Raw genomic sequence first — 20,485 nt, 5'->3', positions numbered from 1 at the left:
CCAAAGGCATTTTTACTTTGCGCGATGGGAGATGCTTCTCCATTGGGAGGTTGAAGCTTGTGTTCTGCTCTCGAGTTTGGTGATGTTTGGAAGAACAGATACCAAGACAGAGAGCCCTTTTCTCAGATGAGCAGAAATTTATGTTATATTTTCATGGAGTTTGGTTATTCTAAGTAGGGGTAGCCAAAGTCTACATGGTGTTCGATATGCAGTGGTCTTAAAACCCACTGGAACCTACTGTCTTTATGGTTTTAAAGAATCTTAGTAAAATAATTCGGTGTTGCCAGACCCAAGAGGAGTTTTACCCTATGGCATTTGGTGTATCATGAATGTATGTGCATACGCTATGGAGAGGTATGAGCATATTATACTTAGAATTAGTTTATCTTTCTAAAGATTCTCTTACCTGGTCACTTTAAAGTGTAACCTAATTACCTAGATAACATTTTCATTAAGCCCAATTTTTATAAAGGAGAACAACATATAGTTCTCGATTTCTTGTCCCCCTTTGTTTCAACTTACCAAGTGATGTCTGCCCTCATGCATCTGTCTCTTGTTCTCTCCAGGAACTGAGAACAAGCTGCCCTTTCCTATTCCTGGCCACCCATCTGCATGTATGCCTGCATCCTGGCCCCAAGGCCACCCCTCACTCCCTCCGGCTCTCTTGTATCCCAGGGAAGTGAATTCCGTGGCCCTGCATGACTTTGATTTTCCTTCTCTCCACCCTTAGCTGCACTAACTCAGGACTCGTCTACACTCTTGTTTTCACTTTCTCACAACTCCCCTACCAGCCCACGGAAAACACGCTTGCTAAGGTCACTCGTCTGTGCTCTCTTCCACACTCACATTTCCAGGTGCACGAGGGCCACTTGGACAGGACGGTCCCACGGACATCTCAAATCCAAGATGGCCAGGAATGAACGCACCATCATCCTAAGTCTGCTTTTCTCCCGGTATTTCCCACGTCAGTCAGGGATGCTACAACTCATCCAGGTGCACAAGGCAGGAAACCTGGACATCATCCTCGGCTCTGCTGTACCTCCCCTATTCTAGTCTGTTGGTTGAGTTTACTTTCTAACTCTTGTCACCTGAGTCAGTCCTCCCTTCAGCAGCTCGGCAGCCCCACCTGGGTCCACATCTCTTTTGTCTGGACTATGGCAATAACTGATCTATTCGTCTCTTTGCTTCTCCTTTGAAACTCTCTCCAGACTGTGAGTGGAGTGACCATTGACAGTGGAAATCTGAGCATGACCTCCTGGTATTCTTCCCCCCCATTATAGTTTATTACAGGATATTGAATCTAGTTCCCTGTGACTCTACAGTAGGACCTTGTTGTTTATCCATCCTATATATAACAGTTTGCATCTGCTAATCCCAAACTCCCCATCCAACCCTCCCCCACCCTCCCCTCCTCCTTGGTAACCACAAGTCTGTTCTTTATGTCTGTGAGTCTGTTTCTGTTGCATGGATAAGTTCATTTGTGTCATAGTTTAGATTCCACATATAAGTGATATCATATGGTATTTGTCTTTCTCTTTCTGACTTACTTTGCTTAGTATGATAATCTCTAGGTCTACCCATGTTGCTGCAAGTGGCAGTATTTCATCCTTTTTTATGGCTGAGTAATATTCCATTGTACGTATGTACCACATATTCTTTATGCACTCCTGTTGAAATGCTTCCATGACTGCTGATTAGTTATGGGTCACATCCAAGCTCTTAGCCTAGCATGCAAAGCTGGTGCCATGACCTGGACCCTGTTTATATCTCTGGCCTCATTTCCTGTCACTCTGGGATCTAGAAGTACTGAGCAACTTGTGTTCTCCAGCAGCTGTGTGCTGGTCATGCCCATGGCCTTGATAGGTATGGTTGCCTTTGCCAGGGATAACTCCCAATTTCTCAACTGCCTGGCAAACTCCTATTCATCCTGCAAAATCCTCACTCAGTGTCAACACAGCTTCCTCCAAAGACAGCTTCCTCCCTAAGGCAGAATCAATCACACTCCTCTGAACTGCACAGAGACCTCTCTCATTTTCCCCGTGACTCTATTGTCATTATCTCCTTTCTTGCTGCTCTCATCTCTGGGACTGTAACCATCCTGAGGGCAGGAGCTGTTTCTGTACAACCCAGTTTCTAGCACGACGTACAGCATGTAGATTCTCAATAAACGTGTTGAATTGAGACCGCAAATATTCTAGGAAATTACAAAGAAAAATCCTTGGTCCTGGTCCTTAGGCCTCTTTATGGCTAATAATATTCAAAGAGAAACACCTTGCAGGGCCCCAAGAGACATTACAGAGCTCTTCTCCCCCTTTCTGGGGTGGTTGACTGTTCTCACATTTCCTTTTTCGGTCAGAAGACCTGAGCTTGATTTGGCTTTGTCATTTTCTGACTCTGAACCTCTCTGAGCTTCAGTCTGCTGAAGGAGACAAGGATTTGATAGGATAATGCAGCCAAGAGCCTTCTGTGAACCTCGGGGGCTGCTGCAGAGTTCTCTTCCTGCCATCAGCACCTGGGCCCACATCTTAGCTGGGAGCACAGGGGTGTTGTGTGCCCCTGGCCTGTGGGCAGGGCTGTTTATAAAGGCCGATGCACTGGCCAGGATGTGGCTTCAGCTGGCAATGGTTAAGGACATTAGCAGCTGTGTTTCTTTATAGGGGCGATGGCTGAGGAAGGTAATAGCGCTGTTTTGGGTCATCTAAGGTTAGACAGTATGATGGAGCTGCAAAGTGGAGGCCGTGGAGTGGACTCTGTTTTGACTCAGTACATTTGTCAGCAACTCCTGGGTGAGAGTGGAGGGTGGGGCTTGGGTGGGAGGGGCCGGTGGGGATTTGGTGGGAGTAGGTGGGAGTGGGAGTTGGAGGATGGGTGGGAGGTAGGGATTGGGTGAGGCCCCTGTAGGCAGGCAGGTCTGCTTTCCACGCTGCTCCAGGTGCAGACGGGCGTCACACATGTGGGGAAGCCCAGTCACCGGTCACGGCCGTCAGCCATGACACAAGCCCACCCTGAGATGGCATGGCGCCTAGGTGTGCAGCTCCGATTTTACCTGGGCAGCATTTGAAGGACATGCCCATCAGTGAGGGGACTTGGGCCCAGCTGTTGGCCTCCATAGTACCTGTCAGGGCTGGGGGGTGGTCCTGAGTAACACCTGGATGGACTTGATCTTGATCAGTGTGTGTAATCCTGGCATTAGCCGCCAGGTCGGCCATTGCTACACTTCCTTAGTCCTCCATGTTTTTCCCCCCAGGAAGATCCCTAGAAACTAGGCATACAAGATGCCATGTGTTTCATGCCAAATTCCTCGGCAGATACTTGCCTCTTGCACATTAGGCAACCACAGGCAGCAGCCCCCTTCTGCCCCTCATCCTCACCTAGTGGGGTTTCTCTGGTGGCCACAGCCTTCCTCCCTGACCGGCTCACTCTCTATGAACTAGACTTTGCTTTTCTGTCCATCCCTACACACCTTCACCCACTCACTCCTGCCCCAGTGCTACTGAGCACCCACTAAGCCAGCTGCCCTCCTCAGCCCGGGTAGAGAAACAGGATGGGCTCAGTCCTGCCCTCCAGAGCTTGTGAGAACCAGCCACAGGGAGTGAGCTAAGCGCTCTGAGAACAGCTCCTGGGGCCCACGGTGATCAGTACAGGGTTGCTCAGCGCCTTTCAGGGAGAAAATGCAGCAGCATCTATAAATATGAAATACTTGTTATACTTAGGAACATACTTAGCACCATTGAGAATCTTCCAGGACAGGTGCTATCTTGACGTGAAACTCTTGGTGCCCTTACGTGCCTCATCACCTAATGACAGTCCACACATACGAATGCAAACATATTCGTTTTTTTGGTTGAAACGTGGCTCCGTGAAAGATTTTTGTAGATGAGCTGTGTGTACAAGCAGAACTTTCTTTCGAAACCCTCTTTGGGCAGCCGTGTGACACAGGAATCCCAGGATAAAGGTGAAATGCAGAATGGGAACCTACTTCAGGTGCATCTCTCACAATGCACCTCACCTTTGCATATCAATGTATGGGTTACAGACGCTTCCTTTTCTCAGAACTAGTCGGTGCCCTGTTAGACACACAGGTGGACAAACAGCCAGTGAGCTTTCAAATTCCCTGCAATATGAGAGCAGTGGACTCAGGCCTTCAGAACCCCAGAGGCCAGTCCTATGTAGCGATTTCTTTACGCTTTCCCTGAACGCACGTGATTCTGTTTGGTAACTGGCCCTGCCTTCAGAATTGGGCCTGGCCTGCGCTAACCAGTCATATTTTGAAATTCTACTGGGAGCCAGTCATTATAAAAAGCCTGGAACTTGGAGAGGAAGAAAGGTGGCTTTGATGGTTATTGATGAGCTCACCAGGTATGGATGGAACTTTCAAACAGGCCAAATGAAATACCAGCCAAATTGAGCTTAGGGCCTCAGGCTGTTGCTGCCACGAGGAGCAGGTGGGAAAGCTCCGGGAGTATCAGATGTGTCAAGCACAGGTGAGCAGGTAACCGCATCGCGTCAGGGGCCCCCAGGCGGCAGGGGCACTGTGTGTGATTCGTCGAGGGAAGCCGTGCCGTGGGTCAAAGCTGCATCCCTCTTACCTGTAAGCAGTGGGGCTCATAGGTTAACCCAAGCCTGTTCCTGCAGGACTGACATTGCGTGGTTACAGTAGATGGAAGTTGATGCAAATCACTGCCGTTTCCTCTGCAGCAATAATTAACCCACAGGAACCTTGCAGGAGTAGGTAGTTTCAGGAGAATGGTGTGGAGATGTTGGAGGGAGAATAGCATTTTTCAGCTCTCACAGTGGTTTGTGCTACATTTCTGTGTGTGTGTGTGTGTGCGCGCAGTTCCAACTCATTACCATAAAAGAACCTCATAAATTAAATTGCTAGGCAGGGAAAATCGACTCTGTTTACACAGAAGGCCTGGGATGCTAGTCTGTTTTGAGGAACTGTGGGAGGCTTGGTCCCCACCTGGGTGTCCTCAGTTTCTGGATCTGTTAGGGGAGAGCTTTGGCCTCACTGACCTCTAGAATTGGTCCAGCCCAGGGACCTACGATCCTATTCACTTTAATGAATCAGAGGCCAGTCCGGAGGCTGAGGAAGCATCTAGCCCATCTGCCTGAGCTGCAGCCAATGGATGACCTGTGACCTTCATTTCCAATTGCTTGGAGGACAGCACTACTTCCTCAGGCCCTGTGCATGTGAGCAAGCTGCCCCATGATTACAGGTGGTGGGATAATTTTGGGGGGATTGTGTGGCCCAGTGAACTGATTACTTGCAGAGAGTGGACCCTCTGTTTTGGTCACTTTGATCACAGCACTTAGCACAAGGTACTCAAGACCCAAGAACCATTTGTGGAAAGAGGGAGGAAAGAACAGAGGGAAGAAAACTTCCCCAGAAATCCTGCCGCCTTCAGCTCAATTCACGTTCTCTGTAGCTTACTCTTATTTCCGTCAAGCATTTAGACACATCTTTAATTGGTTCTTAACACTTCTCAAGAATTTCAATGAGAGAAGTCAAGTCCGTTATCCGCATTTCATTGATCAGGCCGTGCAGGCACAGAACAGGGACGGCTGGTCTCCCATGGCAGTGGTGTCTGGATGAGAGCTTGGTTTACCCACGTGCCCTTCCCCTTCCTGGAGGGTGTGCTTGGAAGGGGTCAGTTAAGACCAATCCTGAGTGTCCAGAGTCCCTGGTCAGGCTTCTAGAAATCTAGCACTGACTCTGATTTCCAGAATGATAAAGTTTGCATTTCCTTTTGGGGGTCCTCTTGGTGTGAGTGTGGTGAGTATACATCAAAGTGCCTAAAAACACAAAGACAGATGCCAGGCATAATTATTATCTTTTAGCTACTTTGAAGTTGAGTTTCATAGGAAAAGAGTATTAAGTTATTTCGTTTGCATTTAAGCCTATGTTTAACCATGGAATGAAGGGCTGGCTTCCCTTTACAGGGATTTCAAGTCGTAGAGGTCAGCTGGTGCTATGGACTGCATGTATGTGTCCTCCAAAATTCATATATTGAAACCTGACCCCCCAATGTGAGGGTAGTAGGAGGTGTGGCCTTTGGGAGGTGATTAGGTCAAGAGGGTGGAGCTCCTGTGAATGATGTTAGTGCCCTTATGAAAGAGACCCTGGAAGCTCCCTCATCCCTTCTCACTGTGAGAACACAGTGAGAAGGTTGCTCTCTGTGAACACGGAAGCGGGCCCTTACCAGACACTGAGCCTGCTGGTGCCTTGATCTTGGACTTCCAGCCTCTAGTACTGTGAGAAATAAATGTTTGTTGTTAATAAACCACAGAGTTTATGGTGCTTTTGTTATAGTAGCATGAATAGACTAAGACACACCCCCAGGAAACTGATACAGTATTCCCAAGGGACATAGTTTAAACAGATTCTCACAGAGACCTTTAATGTGTATGTGTGTGGGGGGGTGTGGGTGTATCACATAAGTGTGTGGCAGTGGCATCTCTGTGTTTAAGTGAAGACATCCTTTGTCATCCTCTAAGCAGTCTGAGGAAGGAATCAGATAGAGAACTTCAAGCTCCTGGTTCTATTTTGTGCCTCAGAATGCTTGAAGGCCTTCCCAGCTGTTCTGTGTTTGGGTTTGGCTCTCAGGCCTGAACATGGAGGTGGGGAGGGTGGCTGGAGCTAGTCCTGGGTTTCTTTGAGCCTCTCAAAAAACATTCTGAGTGCATAAGAAACCATCTCTGTACTACCTGCAAGAGTAGCCATGCTGCTGAAGAACAGTGGCAAACCATGAATTGAGAAGGAGGATTCTGAGCTCAAAATTACACGCCCCCACCAGCATATAGAGTTAACTAATATTTGACAAGAAAGCCAAGAACACCCAATGGAGAAAGGATAGTCTCTTCCACAATGATGTTGAGAAAACTGGATAAACACATGTAGAAAAATGAAATCGGACCCCTGTCTTATACCACGTACAAAAATTTACTCAAAATGGATCAAAAAGACTTAAATGTAACCTGATACTATAAAACTCCTAAAAGAAAACATAGAGAAGAAGCTCCTTGAACTTGGCATTGGCAGTGATTTTTTTGGATATGACACCAAAGCACAAAAAACAAAAGCAAAAATCAACAAGTGGGACTACATCAAACTTAAAAGCATCTGCACAGCAAAAGAAAAAATCAACAAAATGAAAAGGCAACATATAGAATGGGAGAAACATTTGCAAACCCCGTACCCGATAAAAGGTTAATATCCAAAATAACAAAAACTCCCAAACAATTCTATTAAAAATGGGCAGAGGAACTAAATAGACAGTTTTCCAAAGAAGACTTCCAAATGGCCAACACGTACCCAAAAAGATGCTCAACATCACTAATCATTGGGGAAATGCAAATCAGAACCACAGTGAGCTGTCACCTCATGCTGTTAGAAATGGCTTTCATCAAGAAGACAAGAGATAACAAGCATTGGTGAGGGTGTGGAGAAAAGGGAACCCCTGTGCACTGTTGGTGGGGATGTAAATTGCTTTAGCCACAATGGAAAACAATATAGAAGTTCCTCAAAAAGTTAAAAAATAGAACTGCCATATGACCCAGCAAATTCATTTCTGGGTATATACCCAAGGGAAATGAAATGGAAACAGGATATTGAAGAGAGATGTGCACTGCCATGGGCATTGCAGCATTATTCGCAGTAGCTAAGATATGGAAACAACCTAAGTGTGCACCAACAGATGAATGGGTAAGAAGATGTGGTGTATATATACAGGATGGAATATTATTCAGCTATGAGAAGGAAGGCCATCCTACAATTTGGGACAACATGGATGGACCTTGAGGACATTAGGCTGAGTGAGTCAGACAGAGAGAAACAAATATTACGTATCACTTATATGTGGAATCTAAAAAATCTAAATGCATACAAATAGTAAAACGGTGGTTTCCAGGGGTTGGGGTGTGGGGAATTGGAGAGTTATTTAAGGGTACAAACTAGCAACTAGCAGATAAATGAGTTCTGGAGATCTAACGCACAGTATAGTGAATATAGACAGCAATATCGGGTGTATTATATTCATCAAACTTGCTAAGAGACTAGATCTTAATTATTCCCACCACAAAAAAGCAATGATAATTATGGGACAAGACAGAAGTGCTAACTATCGGTACAGTGGCAATCATGTTACAATATATAAACCTCTCAAGTCAACAATATTGTACGCCTTTTGTATCAGTCTTTGTCAGATTCAGCACATAAGCGAGACTTCCTGATATTTGTCTTTCTCTATCTGATTTACTTAGAATGGTAATCTCCAGGTCCATCCATGTTGCTGCAAATGACATTAAAAAATGTTACAAATGAACTTATTTATAAGACAGAAACAGACTCACAGATTTAGAGAATGAATTTGTGGGTTACCAGAGGGGAAGTGTCGGGGGGAGGGATAGACTGGGAGTTTGGGATTGACATGTACACACTGCTATATTTATTTATTTATTTATTTTGCAGTACGCGGGCCTCTCACCGTTGCGGCCTCTCCCATTTCGGAGCACAGGCCCCGGACGTGCAGGCTCAGTGGCCATGGCTCACGGGCCCAGCCGCTCCGCGGCATGTGGGATCTTCCCGGACCGGGGCACCGGCAGGCGGACCCTCAACCACCGCGCCACCAGGGAAGCCCCCACTGCTATATTTAAAATAGAAAACCAACAAGGACCTGCTGTAAACAAAACAAAACAAAACATGTTGTACACCTTAAACTTACAGTGTTATATTTCAAATATATTTCAAACAAACAAACAAATAAATGGAGGCTTCTGCACACGTGACTTCCAGCCTTGAAAGTGTAGGAAGCCAGGGTCTCATTCTCCCCCTGAACTGTGATCCTGGTGGTTCACCAGGAGCTCAGCTCTCTGGCTGTTACCCCGTCCCCAGAGACGTCACCTGCCATGGTGGGCTTCTCATATTGCCCTGCCTCAGCCTTCTGGGACCCTCAGTAGACAGGTCTTGGCTTGGTGACAGGAGCAATAGGAACACAATCATTCTGAGGTGGAAGAATTTCATTGAACACACAACAGATGTTTGTTCTGCGTCTGCCTGGTGCCAGACACAGTGTGATAATGCTTTTACATCTATTCCATTTCATCCTTTTGACAATCCTGTGGGATTGGTGCTCCCTTCTCCATTTACGAGATGAGGAAACCGAGGCTCAGAGGGCCAAAGGACACACAACTGGTGAGGGGCTGAGATGGCTCCAGAATATCCATCCTTTGATGCCAAGGGTAGTTAATACAGATCACCTGAAGTTACGGCCATGTTCAGGTCCTCAAACGTGTGATCTGCTTCCCTTTCCTTTGAAATCTGCATCGTGGACTATGTCCCTGTGTCCTCGAGGGTGGAGTCTGCTGCTCTGAGAGGAGTTGGGAGGGTCTGACCCCATTGGAGCCTGGGGTGGGGTTCCAGGGACAGCTGCCAGGTTTAGCAAATAAAAATGCAAGATGCTCGGTTACATCTGAATTGAATTTCAGATAAACTGAATACTTTTTAGTCTATGTCCCATGCAATATTTGGGATATACTTACGCTAAAAATGTATTCTGGTTATCTAAAATTCAAATTTAACTGGGGGTCCTGTAGCTAGCTAATCCTAGTTTCAGGTGAAGCTTGTAGCTGATCTAATGCTGAAGGAGGCCTCCGTCTGCAGAGGCTGGGACTGGATTCAGCGTCGCTCTTTAGCTTTGCTGGTTCTCCAGAGCTCACTCTGAAATCAGCCTCACCATCTACAGCTGAAGTTTCAAACTGGCAACTTGGGCAGAATCTAACCAGCCGTGTTTTGTTTGGCTGTCATGATGTTAATAAAAACAATTTAGTCAATTTTTAAAAATCAGGAGCTCTCACGTACAAATCTAAATTTCCAACATTCTTAAAAAAAATACAGATCAACCACACTGAGCCATGAAGACCACATGGCGGCAGTCATCTGGAGCTAAGTGCCAGCACCTCTCCTAGGCAGGGCTTGCACTCGCCAGTCTGTCCTGTTCTTATGGTTCCCTGTGGTTATATCCATCCCACGTACTCACTCCTACCTGTCTAGCCCCTGCAGGCATTTTTGATTCCTGATCTATACTATACACCAGAAAGTCTCCTTCTTCTTGCAATGACAGCAGAAAACACCAAGAGTCTTCAATGCACTAGCTCCACCCATTTCTCCCATTTTATTGCATCTCCCTCCCTGAACCCTTCCTCGATAAAGGAAGGCTCTTGCACTGGTTGCCCGTTACCTCCTCTCCCCATGGCTCGTGCTGTCCCTTCCCCCAAAGAATGCCAGCCTGACCCCTCAAGGCCAACCCATGGGCATGGCTTCCTTCAAGATGGTGCCAGAAAGCCCTCCCCACCCCTGAAGCCCTCTGAAGCAAACTCAGAATCACATTGCCATTTGGCTGAATTTCTTTTTTTTTTCTCTTCCATTATGGTTTATTACAGGATACTGAATATAGTTCCCTGTGCTATACAGTAGGACCTTGTTGTTTATCCATCCTATATATAATAGTTTGCATCTGCTAATCCCAAACTCCCGGTCTTTCCCTATGCCACCCCCCCTCCCCCTTGGCAACCACGAGTCTGTTCTCTATGTCTGCAAGTCTGTTTCTGTTTCGTAGGTAATGAACTTTCATAGGTAATGAACACTAGTGTCATATGTTAGATTCCACATATAAGTGATATCGTATGGTCTTTGACTTACTTCACTTGGTATGATAAGCTTTAGGTCCATCCATGTTGCTGCAAATGGCATTATGTCATTCTTTTTTCTTATGGCTGAGTAGTATTCCATTGTATATATGTACCACATTTTTTAAACTTTTTTTAACATCTTTATTGGAATATAATTGCTTTACAATGGTGTGTTAGTTTCTGCTTTATAACAAAGTGAATCAGCTATACATACACATATATCCCCATATCTCCTCCCTCTTTCGTCTCCCTCCCACCCTCCCTATCCCACCCCTCTAGGTGGTCACAAAGCACCAAGCTGATCTCCCTGTGCTATGTGGCTGCTTCCCACTAGCTATCTGTTTTACATTTGGTAGTGTATATATGTCCATGCCACTCTCTCACTTCGTCCCAGCTTACCCTTCCCCCTCCCCGTGTCCTCAAGTTCATTCTCTACGTCTGTATCTTTATTCCTGTCCTGCCCCTAGTAGGTTCTTCAGAAGCATTTTTTTTTTTTAGATTCCATATATATGTGTTAGTGTACGGTATTTGTTTTTCTCTTTCTGACTTACTTCACGCTGTATGACAGACTCTAGGTCCATCCACCTCACTACAAATAACTCAATTTCGTTTCTTTTTATGGCTGAGTAATATTCCGTTGTACATATGTGCAACATCTTCTTTATCCATTCATCTGTCGATGGACACTTAGGTTGTTTCCATGTCCTGGCTATTGTAAATAGAGCTGCAGTGAACATTGTGGTACATAACTCTTTTTGAATTATGGTTTTCTCAGGGTATATGCCCAGTAGTGGGATTGCTGGGTCATATGGTATTTCTATTTTTAGCTTTTTAAGGAACCTCCATACTGTTCTCCATAGTGGCTGTATCAATTTACATTCCCACCAACAGTGCAAGAGGGTTCCCTTTTCTCCTCACCCTCTCCAGCATTTGTTGTTTGTAGATTTTTTTGATGATGGCCATTTTGACTGGTGTGAGGTGATACCTCATTGTAGTTTTGATTTGCATTTCTCTAATGATTAGTGATGTTGAGCATCCTTTCATGTGTTTGTTGGCAATCTGTATGTCTTCTTTGGAGGAATGTCTATTTAGGTCTTCTGCCCATTTTGGGATTGCGTTGTTTGTTTTTTTAATATTGAGCTGCATGAGCTGTTTGTAAATTTTGGAGATTAATCCTTTGTCAGTTGCTTCATTTGCAAATATTTCTCCCATTCTGAAGGTTGTCTTTTCGTCTTGTTTATGTTTTCCTTTGCTGTGCAAAAGCTTTTAAGTTTCCTTAGGTCCCATTTGTTTATTTTTGTTTTTATTTCCATTTCTCTAGGAGGTGGGTCAAAAAGGATCTTCCTGTAATTTATGTCATAGAATGTTCTGCCTATGTTTTCCTCTAAGAGTTTGATAGTGTCTGGCCTTAAATTTAGGTCTTTAATCCATTTTGAGTTTATTTTTGTGTATGGTGTTAGGGAATGTTCTAATTTCATTCTTTTACATGTAGCTGTCCAGTTTTCCCAGCACCACTTATTGAAGAGGCTGTCTTTTCTCCATTGTATACTCTTGCCTCCTTTATCAAAAATAAGGTGACCATATGTGCATGGGTTTACCTCTGGGTTTTCTATCCTGTTCCATTGATCTATATTTCTGTTTTTGTGCCAGTACCATACTGTCTTGATTACTGTAGCTTTGTAGTATAGTCTGAAGTCAGGGAGCCTGATTCCTCCAGCTCCATTTTCCTTTCTCATGATTGCTTTGGCTATTTGGGGTCTTTTGTGTTTCCACACACATTGTGAAATTTTTTGTTCTAGTTCTGTAAAAAATGCCATTGGTAGTTTGATAGGGATTGTATTGAATCTGTAGATTGCTTTGGGTAGTAGAGTCATTTTCAAAATGTTGATTCTTCCAATCCAAGAACATAGTATATCTCTCCATCTGTTTGTATCATCTTTAATTTCTTTCATCAGTGTCTTATAGTTTTCTGCATACAGGTCTTTTGTCTCCTTAGGTAGGTTTATTCCTAGGTATTTTATTCTTTTTGTTGCAGTGGTAAATGGGAGTGTTTCCTTAATTTCTCTTTCAGATTTGTCATCATTAGTGTATAGGAATGCAAGAGATTTCTGTGCATTAATTTTGTATCCTGCTACTTTACCAAATTCATTGATTAGCTCTAGTAGTTTTCTGGTAGCATTTTTAGGATTCGCTATGTATAGTATCATGTCATCTGCAAACAGCAACAGCTTTACTTCTTCTTTTCCGATTTGTATTCCTTTTATTTCTTTTTCTTCTCTGATTGCTGTGGCTAAAACTTCCAAATCTATGCTGAATAATAGTGGTGAGAGTGGACAACATTGTCTTGTTCCTGATTGTAGAGGAAATGGTTTCAGTTTTTCACCATTGAGAATAATGTTGGCTGTGGGTTTGTCATATATGGCCTTTATTATGTTGAGGTAAGTTCCCTCTATGCCTACTTTCTGGAGGGTTTTTATCACAAGTGGGTGTTGAATTTTGTCAAAAGCTTTCTCTGCATCTATTGAGAGGATCATATGGTTTTTCTCCTTCAATTTGTTAATATGGTGTATCACATTGATTGATTTGCGTATATTGAAGAATCCTTGCATTCCTGGGATAAACCTCACTTGATGATGATGTATGATCCTTTTAATGTGCTGTTGGATTCTGTTTGCTAGTATTTTGTTGAGGATTTTTGCATCTATGTTCGTCAGTGATATTGGCCTGTAGTTTTCTTTCTTTTTGACATCTTTGTCTGGTTTTGGTATCAGGGTGATGGTGGCCTTGTAGAATGAGTTTGGGAGTATTCCTCCCTCTGCTGTATTTTGGAAGAGTTTGAGAAGGATAGGTGTTAGCTCTTCTCTAAATGTTTGATAGAATTCGCCTGTGAAGCCATCTGGTCCTGGGCTTTTGTTTGTTGGAAGGTTTTTAATCACAGTCTCAATTTCAGTTCTTGTGATTGGTCTGTTTATATTCTGTTTCTTCCTGGTTCAGTCTTGGAACTTTGTGCTTTTCTAAGAATTTGTCCATTTCTTCCAGGTTGTCCATTTTATTGGCATAGAGTTGCTTGTAGTAATCTCTCATGATCCTTTATATTTCTGCAGTGTCAGTTTTTACTTCTCCTTTTTCATTTCTAATTCTGTTGATCTGAGCCTTCTCCCTTTTTTTCTTGATGAGTCTGACTAATGGTTTATCAATTTTGTTTATCTTCTCAAAGAACCAGCTTTTACTATTTATTTTTTAATGATATTTTATTTCTTTGTTTACTTATTTAATTTATTTATTTTTGGCTGCATTGGGTCTTCATTGCTGCACGCGGGCTTTCTCTAGGTGTGGCGAGCAGGGGCTACTCTTTGTTGTGGTGCACGGGCTTCTCATTGCGGTGGCTTCTCCTGTTGTGGAGCACGGGCTCTAGGCCCACGGGCTTCAGTAGTTGTGGCATGCAGGCTTCAGTAGTTGTGGCTTGCAGGCTCTAGAGCGTAGGCTCAGTAGTTGTGGCGCATGGGCTTAGCTGCTCTGCGGCATGTGGGATCTTCCCGGACCAGGGCACGAACCCATGTCCCCTGCATCGGCAGGCGGACTTTCAACCACTGTGCCACCAGGGAAGCCCTGGCAGGCAGATTCTTAGCCACTGTGCCACCAGGGAAATCCCCAAAGAACCAGCTTTTAGTTTTATTGATCTTTGCTATTATTTCCTTCATTTATTTTGCATTTATTTATGATCTCTATGATTTCTTTCCTTCTGCTAACTTTGGGGGTTTTTTGTTCTTCTTTCTCTAATTGCTTTAGGTGTAAGGTTAGGTTCTTTATTTGAGATTTTTCTTGTTTCTTGAGGTAGGATTGTATTGCTATAAACTTCCCTCTTAGAACTGCTTTTGCTGCATCCCATAGCTTTTAGGTCGTCGTGTTTACATTGCCATTTGTTTCTAGGTATTATTGATTTCCTCTGTGATCTCTTGGTTATTTAGTAGTGTATTGTTTAGCCTCCATGTGTTTGTATTTTTTACAGATTTTTTTCCTGTAATTGATATCTAGTATCATAGCATTGTGGTCGGAAAAGATACTTGACAGGATTTCAATTTTCTTAAATATTCCAAGGCTTGATTTGTGACCCAAAATATGATCTATCCTGGAGAACGTTCCATGAGCACTTGAGAAGAAAGTGTATTCTGTTGTTTTTGGGTGGAATGTCCTATAAATATCAATTAAGTCCATCTTGTTTAATGTACCGTTTAAAGCTGTGTTTCCTTATTTATTTTCATTTTGGATGATCTGTCCATTGGTGAAAGTGGGGTGTTAAAGTCCCCTACTATGATTTCCCCTTTTATGGCTGTTAGCATTTGCCTTATGTGTTGAGGTGCTCCTATGTTGTGTGCATACATATTTACAATTTTTATATCTTCTTCTTGGATCGATCCCTTGATAATTATGTAGTGTCCTTCTTTGTCTCTTGTAATAGTCTTTATTTTAGTCTATTTTGTCTGATATGAGAATTGCTCCTCCAGGTTTCTTTTGATTTCCATTTGCATGGAATATCTTTTTTCATCCCCTCACTTTCAGTCTGGATGTGTCCCTAGGTATGAAGTGGGTCTCTTGTAGACAGCATATATACAGATCTTGTTTTTGTATCCATTCAGCCAGTCTGTGTCTTTTGGTGGGAGCATTTAATCCATTTACATTTAAGGTAGTTATCGATATGTAGTTTCCTATTACCATTTTCTTAACTGTTTTGGGTTTGTTATTGTAGGTCTTTTCCTTCTCTTATGTTTCCTGCCTAGAGAAGTTCGTTTAGCATTTGTTTAAAGCTGGTTTGGTGGTGCTGAATTCTCTTAGCTTTTGCTTATCTGTAAAGGTTTTAATTTCTCCATCAAATCTGAATGAGATCCTCGCTGGGTAGAGTAATCTTGGTTGTAGGTTTTTCCCTTTCATCACTTTAAATATGTCCAGCCACTCCCTACTGGCTTGCAGAGTTCCTGCTGAAAAATCAGCTGACGCCTTATGGGGATTCCCTTGTATGTTATTTGTTGTTTTTCCCCTGCTGCTTTTAATATTTTTTGTTTGTATTTAATTTTTGATAGTTTGATTAATCTGTGTCTTGGCATGTTTCTCCTTGGATTTATCCTGTATGGGAATCTCTGTGCTTCCTAGACTTGATTGACTATTTCCTGTCGCATATTAGGGAAGTTTTCAACTATAATCTCTTCAAATATTTTCTCAGTCCCTTTCTTTTTCTCTTCTTCTTCTGGGACCCCTATAATTCGAATGTTGGTGTATTTAATGTTGTCCCAGAGGTCTCTGAGACTGTCCTCAATTCTTTTCAATCTTTTTTCTTTATTCTGCTCTGTGGTAGTTATTTCCACTATTTTATCTTCTGGGTCACTTATCTGTTCTTCTGCCTCAGTTATTCTGCTATTGATTCCTTCTAGAGAATTTTTAATTTCATTTTTTGTGTTGTTCATCATTGTTTGTTTGCTCTTTAGTTCTTCTAGGTCCTTGTTAAACGTTTCTTGAATTTTCTCCATTCTATTTTCAAGATTGTGGATCATCTTTACTATCATTACTCTGAATTGTTTTTCAGGTAGACTGCCTATTTTCTCTTCATCTGTTTGGTCTGGTGGGTTTTTATCTTGCTCCTTTATCTGCTGTGTGTTTCTCTGTCTTCTCATTTTGCTTATCTTACTCTGTTTAGGGTCTCCTTTTTGCAGGCTGCAGGTTTGTAGTTCCCATTGTTTTTGGTGTCTGCCCCTAATGGCTAAGGTTGGTCCAGTGGGTTGTGTAGGCTTCCTGGTGGAGGGGACTAGTACCTGTGTTCTGGTGGAGGGGGCTGGATCTTGTCTTTCTGGTGGGCAGGACCATGTCCAGTGGTGTGTTTTGGGGTGTCTGTGACCTTATTATGATTTTAGGCAGCCTCTCTGCTAATGGGTGGGGTTGTGTTCCTGTCTTGCTGTTTGTTTGCCATAGGGTGTCCAGTACCGTAGTTTGCTGGTTGTTGAGTGGAGCTGGGTCTTAGCGTTGAGATGGAGATCTCTTGGAGAGCTTTTGCCATTTGATAATACGTGGAGCCAGGAGGTCTGTGATGGACCAATTTCCTGAACTCAGCTCTCCCACCTCAGAGGCACAGGCCTGACACCCGGCTGGAACACCAAGACCCTGTCAGCCACATGGCTCCAAACTCTGGAACTCCACACTCCAGAGGCCCTCCTTTCCACGTGCTGCCTTTCCCCTTCTGTGCAGGTCCTCTATGTACCACATCTTTATCCATTCATCTGTTGATGGACATTTAGGTTGTTTCCATGTTGGCTATTGTAAATAGTGCTGCTATGAATATTGTGGCTCATGTGTCTTTTTGAATTAGAGTTTTCTCCGGATATATGCCCAGGAGTAGGATTTCTGGATCATATGGTAACTCTATTTTTAGTTTTTTGAGGAACTTTCATACTGTTTTCCATAGTGGCTGCACCAATTTACATTCCCGCCAACAGTGTAGGAGGGTTCCCTTTTCTCCACACCCTCACTTGGCTGAATTCCTTCATCGTACAGATTAAGAAATGGAAACTGTGACTCTCGAGGATTGTGCACAACTAAAACTGTGTAAAACTGTGAGTAGAACTCAGGCAACTGGGAAGCGAGACTTTATCACCGAACCATGTGCTCTTCCTGCAGATCCAGCCTCAGTGATCTCAACGTTTCCAGCACCATGTGCTTAATGAGTTTTCTCTGACTGACTGATTGATTGATTGATTACTAAAACACTCAGTGCTCCTGGCAAAGCAGTTCTCATTCTGTGGAACGCATTATCTTGATGCACGGCAGCCTCTAGAGCTTGGATTGGGGGAGCTCAGGATAATCTTCAGGCCATTTAACGATATCTTGGAGCCACTGGACCTGCTATAAGGATCTAAGAACAGTGCTGGTTGTTGGCATGTGGAAAGGGGCAGGGGGCACCGTATTGTAGGGGATTTCAGGTTTGTTTCCTAATCTAAAGCAGGGGTGGGCAAATTACTGCCTGAAGGCCAAATCTTGCCCACTGCCTGTTTTTATAAATAAAGTTTTATTAGGACATAACTGTACTCACTCATGTACGTATGGTCTATGGATGCTCTCATGCTGCGTTGGCAGGGTTGAGTAGTTGCAACAGAAAACGTATGGCCTGCCTATCCGAAAATATTTACTACCTGGCTCTTCAGAGAAAGTTTTCTGACCCCAGATGTAAACCATTCAGCAGCCCATCAGGTTGGATGTTTTTATTCCCACTTGCTTGCCCCCCTCAACCCCGATCTCACCACCCACAATATTGGGTGGGGATGGAATCCAACTATTCGATTCCAAAACCCATCGTCCTTTGACCAAATGCCCACAGGACAAAGTCCAAATTCCCTAGCATGGATCAAATCCACTTGTCCAGCTCTTCCCTCCTGTGAGTCCCTCAGGCCAAAGACTTTGAACCCCTTGCTGGTTTCCAAACATGCCGTGCATTTACGTAGGTGTTGGTCTCTTTGGGAATGACATCTCCTTTTCACCAAATCCCCGGTCCTCCTTCCTAAGTCCTGATGCATCTAAAATCTTACCTCCTCTGTGGAAGTGTCTGACTTTGTCCGACGGGTGAATAAGAACGAAAGCCAATATTACTGAGTATTTTCTTCAAGCAGTGATCTAGGCTGACCATTTTATTGTATGTTCTATTTAATCGTTTTATGACAACCCTCTGAGGCAGGCACTGGTAGTCTCATTTTCAAGGGGCATGAACAGGTTGAGATAGATTGAATAACTTGGCAATGGTCCCAGTGCTAGCAAGGTTTGGTCCCAGTGCTAACAAGATTCGGACCCAGGGCTTGGCCCGGGTCTGCCTGGTGTTTGGGTTGAGCTGTTACCACGAGCCTCCATGTAGCATCCCCTTTCTGCATCCACTGCTCCTCCAGACCTGGTTGTATAGCATTTGCTCAGCCTGGTGTGACAGTGTCTCCCAGAGGCTGGGAACTCCTGGGGGATAATGAGTGCGTCCCCTTACAGTTGTGACCTGACACATGAAGTGACTCAGTAAATGTTTGCTGAGGGAATGATGGCATCTTTTTTTTTTTTTTTTTGGCCGAGCCATTCGGCATGGGGGATGTGGGATGTGGGATCTTAGTTCCCCCACCAGGGATCGAACCCGTGTCCCCTGGAGTGGAAGCACGGAGTCTTAACCACTGGACCGCCAGGGAAGTCCCACTAAATTTTTTTTTTTTTGATGGCATCTTGACTTTTTCACGCCAACCTTGACTCTCCTCTCATTGTTCTGTCCATAGTATTTCAATAGCATTTAGCAACTGGGGGGAGGCAAGAGTTTCCCGAATTCCTTCCCGTTGGTGCCACCTTCTCTCTGCCTCTGTGTGGATCATGTGCAGTGGACAACCCCGGCCTGTTCCCCACTCAGCTTTTGGATTTTTACTTTGGTCCCTTGGTACCCACTCCTTTCTTAGCATTTCAAAAAGGTTCTTACGTTTCATCCATAATTGAGTAAAGGTTTGCAGCTGTGAGTAAAAGATTGATTACAAGTAACAACAGCAAAAATAACTCCTTCTTTCAGTCTGCCTTCCTCCAGAAAAGTCCCCCAACTTTGAACAGAGAGTGCAGACAGTCCGTGATGTGAATCCGCAGCATCTTATGGGTTTACTCAGATTCCAGAAAGGGAAACGTGGTTATTTATTGTTGCAGTAAGTCCCCTACATACAAACAAGTTCCCTTCCGAGAGTGCGTTTGTAAGTCCAATTTGCTCCTAAGTCCAACAAAGTTAGTTTAGGTACCCACCTAACACAATCGGCTATGTAGGACTGTACTGTAACAGGTTTATAATACTTTTCACACAAATAATACATCGAAAAGAAACAAACACAGAAAATAAAGATAACTTTTTTAAAAATTAATTAATTATTTTATTTATTTATTTTTGCTTGCGTTGGGTCTTCGTTGCTGCACGCAGGCTTTCTCTAGTTGTGGCGAGCGGGGGCCACTCTTCGTTGCAGTGCGCGGGCTTCTCATTGCGGTGGCGTCTCTTGTTGCAGAGCACAGGCTCTAGGCGCACGGGCTTCAGTAGTTGCGGCTCACAGGCTCAGTAGTTGTGGCTCGCGGGCTCTAGAGCGCAGGCTCAGTAGTTGTGGCGCACGGGCTTAGTTGCTCTGCGGCATGTGGGATCTCCCTGGACCAGGGCTTGAACGTGTGTCCCCTGTATGGGCAGGCAGATTCTTAACCACTGCGCCACTTGGGAAGTCCCCAAAGAAAACATTTTTAATCTTACAGTACAGTCCCTTGAAAAGTACAGTAGTCCAGTACAACAGCTGGCGTACAGGTGCTGGTAGCGAGTGAACAGGCAAGAAGAGTTACTGACTGTAGGAGGGAGAGGAGGTGGGAGATGGTAGAGCTGAAGGATCATCAGCGATAGGAGATGGAGGGCAAGCTGCAATTTCACTCATGCCTGATGTTGATGGAACGCGTGTTCGCATCTTTGAAAGCTCGCAACTTAAAGGTTCGTGTGTAGGGGACTTACTCTTCTAGATAAATAACAACAATGCAACAACAACAGTAACATCTCGACTCTTTTTCTGAGGTTGGCATACTTCATTTTGCATTTTATGTGATGGGGTTTAGACAGGGCACAGTCTCCACCCTCCTGTGGCCCACAGCCAACTGGGAAATGCCACAGCCCACTGCAGCCAACCATGATGAGGGAGGTGATCTCAGATGAAGGGCCCCACACAACCTCGGGGTGGGAGGCACAGGGGAGACCCCCAGGAGAGGGGAGAGGGAAGGTCCAGCAATA

This window comes from Mesoplodon densirostris, chromosome 1 (genome assembly GCF_025265405.1).
Source record: "Mesoplodon densirostris isolate mMesDen1 chromosome 1, mMesDen1 primary haplotype, whole genome shotgun sequence".
In the NCBI taxonomy this organism is placed as follows: domain Eukaryota; kingdom Metazoa; phylum Chordata; class Mammalia; order Artiodactyla; family Ziphiidae; genus Mesoplodon; species Mesoplodon densirostris.
The sequence above is the reverse complement of the archived record's forward strand: the minus strand, read 5'-3'. Positions refer to the sequence as shown.